This window comes from Myotis brandtii, unplaced genomic scaffold, assembly GCF_000412655.1.
Source record: "Myotis brandtii unplaced genomic scaffold, ASM41265v1 scaffold177, whole genome shotgun sequence".
Lineage (NCBI taxonomy): Eukaryota > Metazoa > Chordata > Mammalia > Chiroptera > Vespertilionidae > Myotis > Myotis brandtii.
The window spans coordinates 428,218-440,921 of NW_005356555.1; the positions used below are offsets into that span (position 1 = coordinate 428,218).

The 12,704-nt window shown below is 46.9% G+C and overlaps 1 long non-coding RNA gene across 1 annotated transcript; it reads left to right on the plus strand.

The window, feature by feature from the left end:
* Positions 1-3,554: 3,554 nt before the first annotated feature.
* Positions 3,555-10,488, plus strand: LOC106725614. The gene is made up of 3 exons (XR_001361540.1): positions 3,555-3,930; positions 6,213-6,408; positions 10,423-10,488. It is a non-coding gene; the product is annotated as an uncharacterized LOC106725614 (long non-coding RNA).
* The last annotated feature ends 2,216 nt before the right edge of the window (positions 10,489-12,704 follow it).

The window sequence follows — 12,704 nt, forward strand, 5'->3', positions numbered from 1 at the left end:
GGCGGTTTTTCACCTTGTTTTATACATTGCAGTCAAAAGAGGAGATGTAAGTGGGTTACATGAACTCCATTAGTGATAGATTAGGGAGGTGGGAGAAAGCAAAGCAGGGAAACCTCTGGGATTGGATAAAAAATAAAGTGATACACATATACTTCTTTTACTTAGGTGGGTACAGGATAGTTAACAGTCAACAATTAACTCAGTAACAATGAGGATTTGTGATCTCCGCAGAGCAGTGCCTGTGCTTTGAGGGGCTCCAGAAAAAAAAGGAAAATTACTTTGACATTCTACCGATATGTTATCATAGATACACAAAGACAGTAGGCTCAGTTAAGTAAAGATTCACCTTTGTCAGGGAAGATATCGGCCTAGGACATGACTACCACCATAAACCGCTTTTTCATTTAAAAAGTTTTCATTTCAGACCATCCTTTGTGGTTACTTTAGGTCTTTGAGTTTGCAAGGCCACCGCACAGGCTTTCCCTGAGTTAGTCAGGTTACAGGGGTGGGCAAACTTTTTGACTCGAGGGCCACAATGGGTTCTTAAACTGGACCGGAGGGCCGGAACAAAAGCATGGATGGAGTGTTTGTGTGAACTAATATAAATTCAAAGTAAACATCATTACATAAAAGGGTACGGTCTCTTTTTTTTTTAGTTTTATTCATTTCAAACTGGCTGGATCCGGCCCGCGGGCCGTAGTTTGCCCATGGCTGGGTTAGCATGTGGCCCCTTTTCGTCAACACTTAAAATAAACACCTTAAAGTTTGTTCGCCTTTTTACACAGGCATTTGTTGGTGTAGAGCTCAACACATTATTTTTTACTCTCTGCCTCCCTCTGCTGCTGAGATAAGAACAAACCAAATAGAAGCTTCCTTTCCCTCCTTTTTTTTTTTTATTGTTTCTCTTTGCCTTACCTTTATCAAATGCAGCCCCCAAGGGAAGCTCTTGAGAATTCAATGGCCCTCACTTAATCCTAATGACTCCATCTCAAGTGAGATGCCTTAAAAAGCCCCCTGCAGTGCTTGGCACCAGGACCAGACCGGAGGTGGACAGGCAAGAATTTATCACCCCTTTAAAAAAAACATTTTTGAATAATTTATTCAATGTGTATTTGGTAGAGGTGGGGAAACTGGTTTTCTATTACTGAAAACCATGAACCTTTATATGAGCTGTCTAGTTAGTCCCTTCTCCAATAACAAAACTCTCACAAGAGTAAGATAGAGTTTAGAGATGACTGCGCAGAGAGCTAAGTGGGAGCTGTAGGGCAAATGAAAGTTACTACAGCTCAGAGCATTTCTTCAAACATCGCACCAGGGGTGGGCAAACTTTTTGACTCGAGGGCCACGATGGGTTCTTAAACTGGACCGGAGGGCCGGAACAAAAGCATGGATGGAGTGTTTGTGTGAACTAATATAAATTCAAAGTAAACATCATTACATAAAAGGGTACGGTCTTTTTTTTTTTTTAGTTTTATTCATTTCAAACGGGCCGGATCCGGCCCGCGGGCCGTAGTTTGCCCATGGCTGCACTAGACCATCTCTTCTCCAGGCATCAAGAGCAGGCCTGTCAGCTGCTGGGTCTCCCCTCTTTCCTCTCAATGCACCCTATTTTCGTGGTCCCTTCCCACTCTCTTCCTAGATCTCTCTCTCTCTCTCTCTCTCTCTCTCTCTCTCTCTCTCTCTCTCTCATTTATTGCTGTCCTAACCACATACTCCAAGCTTACATGTCCTCTCCCATTACTAAATCCCATCTTTGAGAGTATTAAGTACCCATCATACCGAGGGTGAGATTTTAGCTTTCCTCACAAACATAAATGTCTTTCAGTTACCAAGATTCTTCCTTCCTACAAGGTGGTTTCTTGTCACAACTTCAAATAAGAGACTTATTCAACGCGCTGACTGGGAGCAGGACCAATTTGCATTCCTTAGGCTGGAAACGTAAGAACTTGCATGTGGAAACCTGAGTTAACTGGTCCCCTATTTCCAATTATTCTAATGACATTGGGTGTTGCTTGTAAATTAGTACCCACCCCGGCAAATGTTTAAACAAGGGGTTTTCCGACTAGTCTTTCCCTGTACTGGGTTTGTATTCCCATCTTTGCCTATTGCCTCTATGGAAACTTAATAGAGAGACTACTCCGATCATTATGGGGAGAAAAGAGCAGTTCCATCATCTTTTTCACAATAGACAGCCAGTCGCAGGCAATTGCTCAGTGGAAGGGGAAGGCTGAAGAATTAACTAAGGGAAGGAAAATAGATCGTCTCCATTAAGAGGCCCGAGGAAAATTTGCTGGGCTTGTGATATCTTGGCAGAACCTCATTAACGGCTTCAAACGGAAAAATGATAAAACATCTAGTCATTGCTTGTCCGTGCTCTTCAGCGTGGAGTCTGTCTCCACAGGGAAAATAGCACAGTGGAACTGGAGTACAACAATACTGTTATTTAGCACCTGCCGCATGCCAGGTACTCTGCTGGGTTCTTTGTTTGTACCTCAGCCCACCCGACAACTTCATTTGATGTGTTATTCCCGTTTTACAGACATTTTAAAAGGTTAGCTTTCCCAAGGCCTCGTAACTGTTCAGAAGTGGCATCGTATTCAACCTACAGGTCTGCAAAGTTTGTTTCTGCAGAGGTTTAGGGAAACACCACAACATCAGATGTGCAGCTGGGGATTCAGTAGAACTAGAAACAAAACCAGTGTCCAGTTTCTGTTCCATATTGCAGCTGGGTCTGGTTTAGCATTAAACTAGTTGCAACCCATTAGTCCATTGTGTGTGGGAAAATGCAGGCACGTGAGCGCCCCACAGACCAGGAGTCAAGCGCCAGCAAGAAAGTAAGAGGCAAGAGAGCGAATTCCTTTAGGGGATTATATACCTCAGATCTTCTCACACTTGCAGTGGCCACACCTACTCTGGCCAATGACCTGTTCCCAGGTGTGACCAACAGACAGGTACCTTCCCTATGTCACCCAGACTTTCTGGGGAGTGTTAAACTGAGGCTTACTGGCAAACCTGCAAAATGGCATGCCTACACTATTTGGCGTTCCCTTTGCTTCTTTCCAGTTATTCATAACTAGGTTAAGTTACCACGGTATCAGTTGGAGCCTCGTCCTGTGCACAAAGAGGTGGTGGGTTCAATTCTCAGTCAGAGGGCACATACCCAGGTTGAAGGTTTAATCTCTGGCTGGGGCACATGTAGGAGGCAGCTGATTGAAGTTTCTCTCTTGCATTGATGTTTTGCTCTCTCTCTCTCTCTCTCTCTCTCTCTCCCAGTCTCTCTCTGAAATCAATTTAAAAAAAAAATTTTAAATAAAAGGAAAGAAGGGTCTGAAAGAGCCATCTTCAATAATTAACATTATTGAAAACTACTAAAGTTTCTGTCATATACTTTATAAACATCACTAATGCTTAAAACATATTAATGTAGGCATTATCTCCAGGTCATAGAAAAAGAAATAGGTCTGGGCAGGTTAAATGGCATATTGGGTTATATATTAGATGACATCGCCAGTAAATGGCAGAGTCAGGTTTGGAACTGGAGACTGTAGCACCAACTCTCTGTTTTTGTATCGTGCACGCTGCCAAGATCGTATGGCAAGAAAGTGACAGGTTGTGATCACAGCCTAGGATCTCAACATCTAATTCAGTATTCTGTCCTTTATGATGGGAAACTCTATATAAGCTAAAAAAGGATTGATATACTTTCAGACACACATATACACAAACAGTTTTAAACACCCTTTAGTATAAATAAATCATCATTTCATTCAAAGGACCGATGTACTTTTAAACTTCATGGTTATTTATTGAAAATACCGTTTTTATTTTAATACAGCCTAAACTGTGAGCACATGCGCTCTCATTAGAAGAATGGAGTACTGTTCAGAATTTCAGACTCTATGGGAGAAGTTGAATAAAGACCGCATCCTGGTAAAGAGAGTCATTAACATTTTGGTTTTGGTTTTAAAGTACAGAGGGGGCTTGCAGTCAGCTTGGGTGTTACTGTCCAGCTCAGCTCCCCGGGAGTGGATTTATTATAGGGAAATGCTGGCAGTCATTTTAGACTTGCAAAATGACTACCAATCCCAGTTCAGGCTAAATTCATTCTAAATTCGTTCTGCTGATGTAGACGTTTGCAGAGCAAGGGGGGACGGGTTAAGCTGCCCTTATTAAATTCATGCCATGCTCCGCACCCCAAGCGGACGGAGTGTTCCTCCCTGGCTTTGCCTTTGGGCTGAACACACTGCTAAGGTTGGAGAAAGCCTTCCCCCAAGGTCTAAGGGCCCCCTTTTTGAAGCACTGGTTCACTTGGCATTTTCCCTCGGATGCTTCAAAATGCTGGCCCTTCAAGCCAATGGCATGTCAAGCCTGCTGTGAGTGACCCTGACCAGTGGTCTCCAAGGCCCATTCGCACCGTGGGACTGCAGCTCTCAGATGTCCTCCACTCCCGCCCCCACTAAACTCTGCAAACGAAGGGAAGATGACTTATCAAGTGACTTTGCACAATCACATTAGCTGCTTTTTATATTCTTGTAGAAGAGGAAAAACATTGGCCTTCCCTTTTTCTTTCTGGTGGTGAGTCTAACTCCTCCAGCCTAGAAAAGAGTGCCGCCGAGCGTGTTTTTATGCAAGGCTGGGAATGAGCCAAATGGCTTTGGTGCTGCCTCCGATCCTCCGCAGAGGCCCCGCTGAGCCAAGTCCTAGAGGGGCCTGCAGGATACGAACATGCTTCTCAGCAGGATCTGTGGCTCCGGGAACTGGTGGTGTTGAGGATGCTGGAGACCTCAGCTCACGGGGCAGAGAATGTGGGGTCCTTGTGACTTCTGAGATGAACATTTGTCATTAACTTCTGTCATTAACATTTTGGTTTTGGTTTTAAAGTACAGAGGGGGCTTGCAGTCAGCTTGGGTGTTACTGTCCAGCTCAGCTCCCCGGGAGTGGATTTATTATAGGGAAATGCTGGCAGTCATTTTAGACTTGCAAAATGACTACCAATCCCAGTTCAGGCTAAATTCATTCTAAATTCGTTCTGCTGATGTAGACGTTTGCAGAGCAAGGGGGGACGGGTTAAGCTGCCCTTATTAAATTCATGCCATGCTCCGCACCCCAAGCGGACGGAGTGTTCCTCCCTGGCTTTGCCTTTGGGCTGAACACACTGCTAAGGTTGGAGAAAGCCTTCCCCCAAGGTCTAAGGGCCCCCTTTTTGAAGCACTGGTTCACTTGGCATTTTCCCTCGGATGCTTCAAAATACTGGCCCTTCAAGCCAATGGCATGTCAAGCTGCTGTGAGTGACCCTGACCAGTGGTCTCCAAGGCCCATTCGCACCGTGGGACTGCAGCTCTCAGATGTCCTCCACTCCCGCCCCCACTAAACTCTGCAAACGAAGGGAAGATGACTTATCAAGTGACTTTGCACAATCACATTAGCTGCTTTTTATATTCTTGTAGAAGAGGAAAAACATTGGCCTTCCCTTTTTCTTTCTGGTGGTGAGTCTAACTCCTCCAGCCTAGAAAAGAGTGCCGCCGAGCGTGTTTTTATGCAAGGCTGGGAATGAGCCAAATGGCTTTGGTGCTGCCTCCGATCCTCCGCAGAGGCCCCGCTGAGCCAAGTCCTAGAGGGGCCTGCTTCTCAGCGGGATCTGTGGCTCCGGGAACTGGTGGTGTTGAGGATGCTGGAGACCTCAGCTCACGGGGCAGAGAATGTGGGGTCCTTGTGACTTCTGAGATGAACATTTGTCATTAACTTCTGTCATTAACATTTTGGTTTTGGTTTTAAAGTGCAGAGGAGGCTCGAAGTCAGCTTGGGTGTTATTGTCCAGCTCAGCTCCCGGAGAATCCAGATTTATTACAGGGAAATGCTGGCAGATGTTTAGACTTGCAAAATGACCACCAATCCCAGTTCAGGTTAAATTCACGTGACTTCTGGGATTCTGCACTGGCCCTCCTGATGCTGCCATTTCCAAGGTGACCTGTGCATGTCAGCGTGCTCAGGGCCCCGCCTACCTGAGCCTCGTGAGAGCCTAGATGTGCCCTAAGGCGCCTTCCAACACCATTATTCTGATCTACATGAAATGCTCAGCGAGTGGGAAGTGTTGATCGGGGTTAATATTGAGTAATGTTCTATAGAGCTTGAGCATGTCATACATTTATTTTTCAGTTTTTGAAATGACTCACTTTTATGACATGTGAACAAGACTTTTTTATTCACTGCAGCACCGAAGGCACACAAACACAAGGAGGAGGATGGAATGATCTTAAGGTCTGTTCTGCAGCACCTTGGCATCAGGAGGCGGGGTGTACCGTGAAGAGGAGCTAACTAGGGCAGGGCAGAGAGGAGCATTCCCAGGAGAGCCTTCACCGTGCTCAGATTACAGCTCCCAGTACGGAGAAATGTCCTGAGGTTACACAGGTAAAGAGGTGACCGGTGAAGTGCTCGGCCCTCTTGAGTTTTAACACCAAAGCTTGAAATCTGAGGCTGATCCATCACCACTGACGTGCAGCCCAGAGTCTGACCTGGGCCAACCGATGCCTCCAAGTTTTCAGTTCTCAGGTTTCTGGTCCATGGGCCTCTGGGCCTAACTGTCCAGTCAGCTAACAGGCTCCCAGTTGGAGAGACACACCTCCAGGCTCGGAGACACTGAGAGATGTCAGCTCCTCCCTGCGTTGAGGGTGCAGCTCCAACTGGGTGCCAGCTCCAAGGGCTGACTGTGCACCCATGAGGCTCAGCTGACCCACTGGGGGCTGTCTTGGAGCTGTGTGCTGTGCACCAACTCTGTGTTCTGGTGCCCAGCCCGGGACTGCTCTAGGCCTAGACCTGGGCTCTGCTGTGTCTACAAGAGAAAGCAAGACATTGTCCTAGACCAGTGGTTCTCAACCTGTGGGTTGCGACCCCTTTGGCGGTCGAACGACCCTTTCACAGGGGTCGCCTAAAACCATCCTGCATATCAGATATTTACATTACGAGTCATAACAGTAGCAACATTGCAGTTATGAAGTAGCAATGAAAATAATTTTATGGTTGGGTCACAACATGAGGAACTGTATTTAAAGGGCCAGAAGGTTGAGAACCACTGTCCTCGACAGAGCTGGACTGTCAGCATGGTTGCGGGGAAGGCACTCATCTTCACTCTGGGTTGGAGTCCTATCTCCAGAAGTAACACCTGAGTAACCTTATCTCTCTGAGCCTCAGTTTCCTCTTCAGTGAAACGTAAACTATTCTATGAAAATCGAGTGCCTGCTCCTACACAGGTGCCGGCTCCTACACAGGTGCTTGTCCCCATTGATTCCACTGTATCTTCAATACCGATACAGTGGAATCAATGGGGACAAGACAAACAGGACCCTGCCCTCGTGGAAACAAACCCCTCAGGATCTTAGGAGGATTCCATGAGATTATGTAAAATGCTTGGCATCTTGTCTGACCCTGGTGGTTGCATGTTAGCTCTAATGAGTTTTCCTCCAAAGTTGGTAGAAAATCTTTTAAAACATGCCCTTCCCCACCCCAGTCTTTGCCCATGAATTTCTCTCTGTCTGGAAGACTCTTCCTTGCTCCCTTTGCTTAGCTAACTCCTGTTCATTGAGTTCCTAGGTTAAAGGTCGCTTCCTCAGCATAGCACCTCCCTGAAAGGTCCATATTTAGGTTCCTCCGTTGTGCGTTCTCGTGGCAACCAGCACTCTACTTCGCATTCTCCATCACTTTGGTAATTACTGCTTGGTTAACGTCTGTGTTCCTGAGTAGACTGTGAACCTGGTGCAGACAGCATCCACGTCTACCTGATGTCTCGGCGCCTGGCTTTGAGGTTCTCCCGAAATATTTGACCATCCAACTGGCTGACATGTGAAGGGGATATTACCGTCTGAATGAGAAAAGATCATTGGACCAGAAAAAAGAGAATCAGGCCCAGCAGGAGCACAGGGCCCTTTATTTCCTTCCTCTTTTCCCTCTCATGAAAAGGAGGAACGGCCAAGAGATGACTGAAGAAACAGGCCATGCCCCGGGCAGCCCCACATCTCCCTGGAGGCAGGCAGGTCGCCGAGTCAGGGTAGCAGGGATGGCAGGCTGTTCCCCACTGACAACAAGCATTTACCCGTCACCACTCAGGGCACTGCTGAGAGCAGGGCAGGAAGAGTCTTTTGGAGAACACATGCCACAGTCACACCCTTGTCTCTTCTCCCGTAGCCAGGGAGCAGGACTAAAAGGAAAAGGTGTTGTTCTTGTAACTGCACAGAGAAGAAGCTCGAAAAGATTAAATCCAATGCCACATAACTGGAATAATGTCAGCAGCAGAAATGTCACCATGTTGACTTCTCACTCTATCGCCTGGTATAAAAGATGTCCCTGCCTCTAGGTGCCTCGTACCTTGAGAAAGAAACCTTGGCGCAAACAGTCATTTACATGTGACTCACTGGGAATGTTAAACGTTCTTGCTCTTTTGTCCCTGTGGGACTTAACAAAGCAACAATAGGGCCTGACCCCAGTGGTTTTCTATTGGCCAGAATCCAATCCTCTGGGCAGGACTGGACTTCCACGTGCATTCCTGCAGGCCCACCATACGGAACTGGCCGGCAGCCTCTGCCCGCCTTTCCAAACTGCCACGCCTCTACCCAGAAGTCCTGATCTCAGAAGTCCTTCCTTCCACATAAATATAGATCTATGTATCTATCTATATCTATCTATCATCTACCTATCAAACCTCTCTTTATTCTTTAAGACTAAGATGAGATATTTGTCTCTAACACCTTCTCTGACCATCTACCTTCTCCCAAGTAGGAGTTGGGTGCTTTCATTCCAGCCCTTACAATAATGTGATGAGGTTATTTATAAATTTCCTCCTCACTAAATTGATGACAGAAACCATATCTTCATCTCTTTAATCCCCTTCAACTGGCATAGTGCCCAGCACATTGTAGGGCAGAACCAATGAAAAGCAGGAAGCCAGGCATTGACAAACGGTGCCCTGGGACAGGGGGTCAGTCAGAATGCCTAAGGTCCAGTGCATGTGCCAGGAACTACTAGTGGGTACCTTTGTGGGCAAACTGTTAAAACAGTGAGAAGTCGTTAGCGGCTTGTGCACAAGGAAACAGCATGAGGAAGTAGGATTTTGGGTACCTTATCTGAGGGTTTAATGGATATGATGAGATTAAAGGATGAAAATCTTGTGCCCATTCTACAAATGAGAAAACTGAAGCATTTGGTAATGTCTTACCAAAACGCACAAAGCTAATAAGCAAAGAAAGCTGGTTTAGAATCCAGATCAGATCTCAGAGAGTGTGTTCTTAGATACTGTGAAAAACTCATCCAAATTTGCAAACACTGCTTAGAACTAGGGTCCTTTATGTCTTCAGGAATGCTCTCCCCGCTGGGCTGAGTTCCTCCAGAATGTCACTACCCTTCCTGGGCCCACCTCAGTTTCCTCCTCAATAAAATGAACAGTGAGCCAGGTAGCTGCAAGGCCAGTGTTAGGCTCTGCAGTGCTATGATTCTCTGTAGAATACAAACGGACTTCCTGACCCGGAAATCAGCTCAGTCAAAACATACATTGCACTTGTGCATTGACCCTAAGAACTTTTTCGCAGGTTGTAATCATGACTCCAAAACACAAGGAAGGCTTTGAAATACTCTCTTAGAGTTCTAAGCCTTCTTCCCATATGGGCATCCTATCTAATAAAGAGGGAATATGCTAATTGACCCTCACACCATCACAAAGATGGCAGCACCCACAGCCAATAAGGAGGGAATATGCTAATTGACTGTCCCACCCTCAAAGATGGTGGCACCCACAACCACAAGATGGCGGCACCCAGTCCCCTCAGCCCGCGGGGCGGCAGGTGCACAGCAAGGCCGGGCTCACCCCCAGGCGGTCACGGCCACTCTGTGTGCCTGCCTCCGGAGTCCCCCAGTCCCCTCAGCCCCCTAGCCGCCCAGGGCCAGCCTGAGGCATAGGCAAGCATCAGATGTCGGCTGCCCAGTTGCCCAGGGCCTCCCAAGGCTCTGGTAACAAGGGCCAGCTGAGGCTTGCACTGCCGGCAGTGGCAGCAGCAGAGGTGTGATAGGGCATTGCCTTCCCCTGATTGCCAGGTCGCCTCCTGCCCCTGAGGGCTCCCGGACTGTGAGAAGGGGCAGGTCGAGCTGAGGGCCACCCCCCCTCCAGTACATGAATTTTCATGCACCAGGCCTCTAGTTTAAAGTATGCTCTGTCCCTGAAGTTCAACTGCAGTGCCCACAGAAAGTGTCTTTTATCTGAAGAGTCATGCTCAAGCCACAGCAAAGTTCCCACCCACTCTCCATGGCCCCAGGGCCTTTACTCTGCCTGTAATTCTGTATCGCACCAAAATAAAGGTCAGCATTGCTCTCCCCACACCTGTAGCACCGCTTCATGTCAGTCTCAATCATGCAATTCTCTGACTTCAGGCTGAATTTCAGGGTAGAACGCTCGCCTCTCTGAAAACATCTGTGTGGCTCAGAATGAAGTCTGACATGAAAAGTTCCCACCCAACGGTCACGGCCACTCTGTGTGCCTGCCTCCGGAGTCCCCCAGTCCCCTCAGCCCCCTAGCCGCCCAGGGCCAGCCTGAGGCATAGGCAAGCATCAGATGTTGGCTGCCCAGCTGCCCAGGGCCTCCCGAGGCTCTGGTAACCAGGGCCAGCTGAGGCTTGCACTGCCAGCAGTGGCAGCAGCAGAGGTGTGATAGGGCATTGCCTTCCCCTGATTGCCAGGTCGCCTCCTGCCCCTGAGGGCTCCCGGTCTGTGAGAAGGGGCAGGTTGGGCTGAGGGCCACCCCCCCTCCAGTACATGAATTTTCATGCACCAGGCCTCTAGTTTAAAGTATGCTCTGTCACTGAAGTTCAACTGCAGTGCCCACAGAAAGTGTCTTTTATCTGAAGAGTCATGCTCAAGCCACAGCAAAGTTCCCACCCACTCTCCATGGCCCCAGGGCCTTTACTCTGCCTGTAATTCTGTATCGCACCAAAATAAAGGTCAGCATTGCTCTCCCCACACCTGTAGCACCGCTTCATGTCAGTCTCAATCATGCAATTCTCTGACTTCAGGCTGAATTTCAGGGTAGAACGCTCGCCTCTCTGAAAACATCTGTGTGGCTCAGAATGAAGTCTGACATGAAAAGTTCCCACCCAAACCACCGAGTAACATCCTGTTGTTGTTTTCATCAAATCCATGCAGTAACTGCTCTGATTTGGCTTTGAACTGGAATGATCTGTCGGTTGCCATTTTTCTGAAACATTCAGAACAAGATACAATCTCATTATGGTCAGCTACATAGAGTGGACCTTTCAGAGCATAAAGAAACATCTGTCCTCCATCTGCGTGCCCCGAAAATAGGACTTTCAATGGAGTACATTGTAGGACACTAATGCTTTTAAAGGGCAAGAACTGCATTTCTGGCTAAAATCTCAATAAATATGTGTAACAAAATATTTTCATCTTCCATGCCGCTTTTCTTTTTTTGTTGTTTTAATTTTTCCATCTTCATGTAGCCCCTCTACGTCTTACACGCTGCTTGTAAAAAGAATTTCAAAGGCCATTCGAGCACAGTGTTTAATAAGAACATAATCTCTAGAATTAGCTAGATCCGGTACCAGGACTTGTTCTATCATGTACTCGCTGTGTGATCTTGGAAAGTGACTGAGCCCTGTTAATTTTAGGTTCTCTCAGAGACGTACTAGGGAGAGGAATAGTACCCACCCCAGGAGATAATGAGCTCAAGGAGCCTGGCACATGGTAAAGCACTAAATAAACTTCTATTGCTCTTCCTGTTTTGGGAACGCTGCTGTTAATACTAGAGGCAGCATGGCCTGATTCCTGATGCGGCTGAAAGAACAGGGATTTTAATAAGAAACCCAGAATTTGCACTCCACCCCCTGCCACTTCCTAGCTGTGTGACCTTGGGGAAATCACTGGATCCTTCTCAACTGAGCTTCCTCATCTGGAAAACAGGGAAAATAAAAATAGCTAACTTACCAACAACAAGCCTGAGGGGCTAATGAGGTGACTAGTGTGAGCCTTGCCGCACGCTGTATGCATATATTATGTTGTTATTGTCAGTGTTATGGACAGAATGTTTATCCCCACAAAACACATATGTGGAAACCCTAAACCCCAATGTGATGCTCTCAGGAGCTGGGGCCGGAGAGGTGATTAAGTTTAGATGAGGTCATAAGGGTGGAGTCCCCATGAAATCAGACGGAACCAAGATAATTTAAGGCCTCCAGAACTGTGAGAAATATATGTTTGTTGTTTTAGCCGCCCAGTCTGTGGTATTTTGTTACAGAAGCCCGGACTGATAAAGACAATGACACCATCAAAACAGAATCTATTTTTTTTATTAAGGAATTTTTGTTTACAAAAATCGTATGTGTTCAGTGATCCTAACTGCTTTTCTGTTAGCCATAGAAGTGAGGATTCTGGGGCCCCACTAAGGCAGCACAGGGGTAGAGCATCTGCCTTCCCCAACAAAAAATGAACATCTCTTTGTGCCTGTCTTAGATGGACCTCCATGAGCAACGACAATGTGTCCCGGCCAATGGCCCATATGTCTGAAGAGAAACTGAAACAGAGAAGGATTGTTGACGCTGGTCTCTGCCTACTGGTTATTACTTTTGATGTTTTGTTAGTTTTTCAGATTTTGATGCTGTTGTAATAACCCAGTTATTATTTGACAGGAAAGGAGTGAAAAGGGAGACCAGATA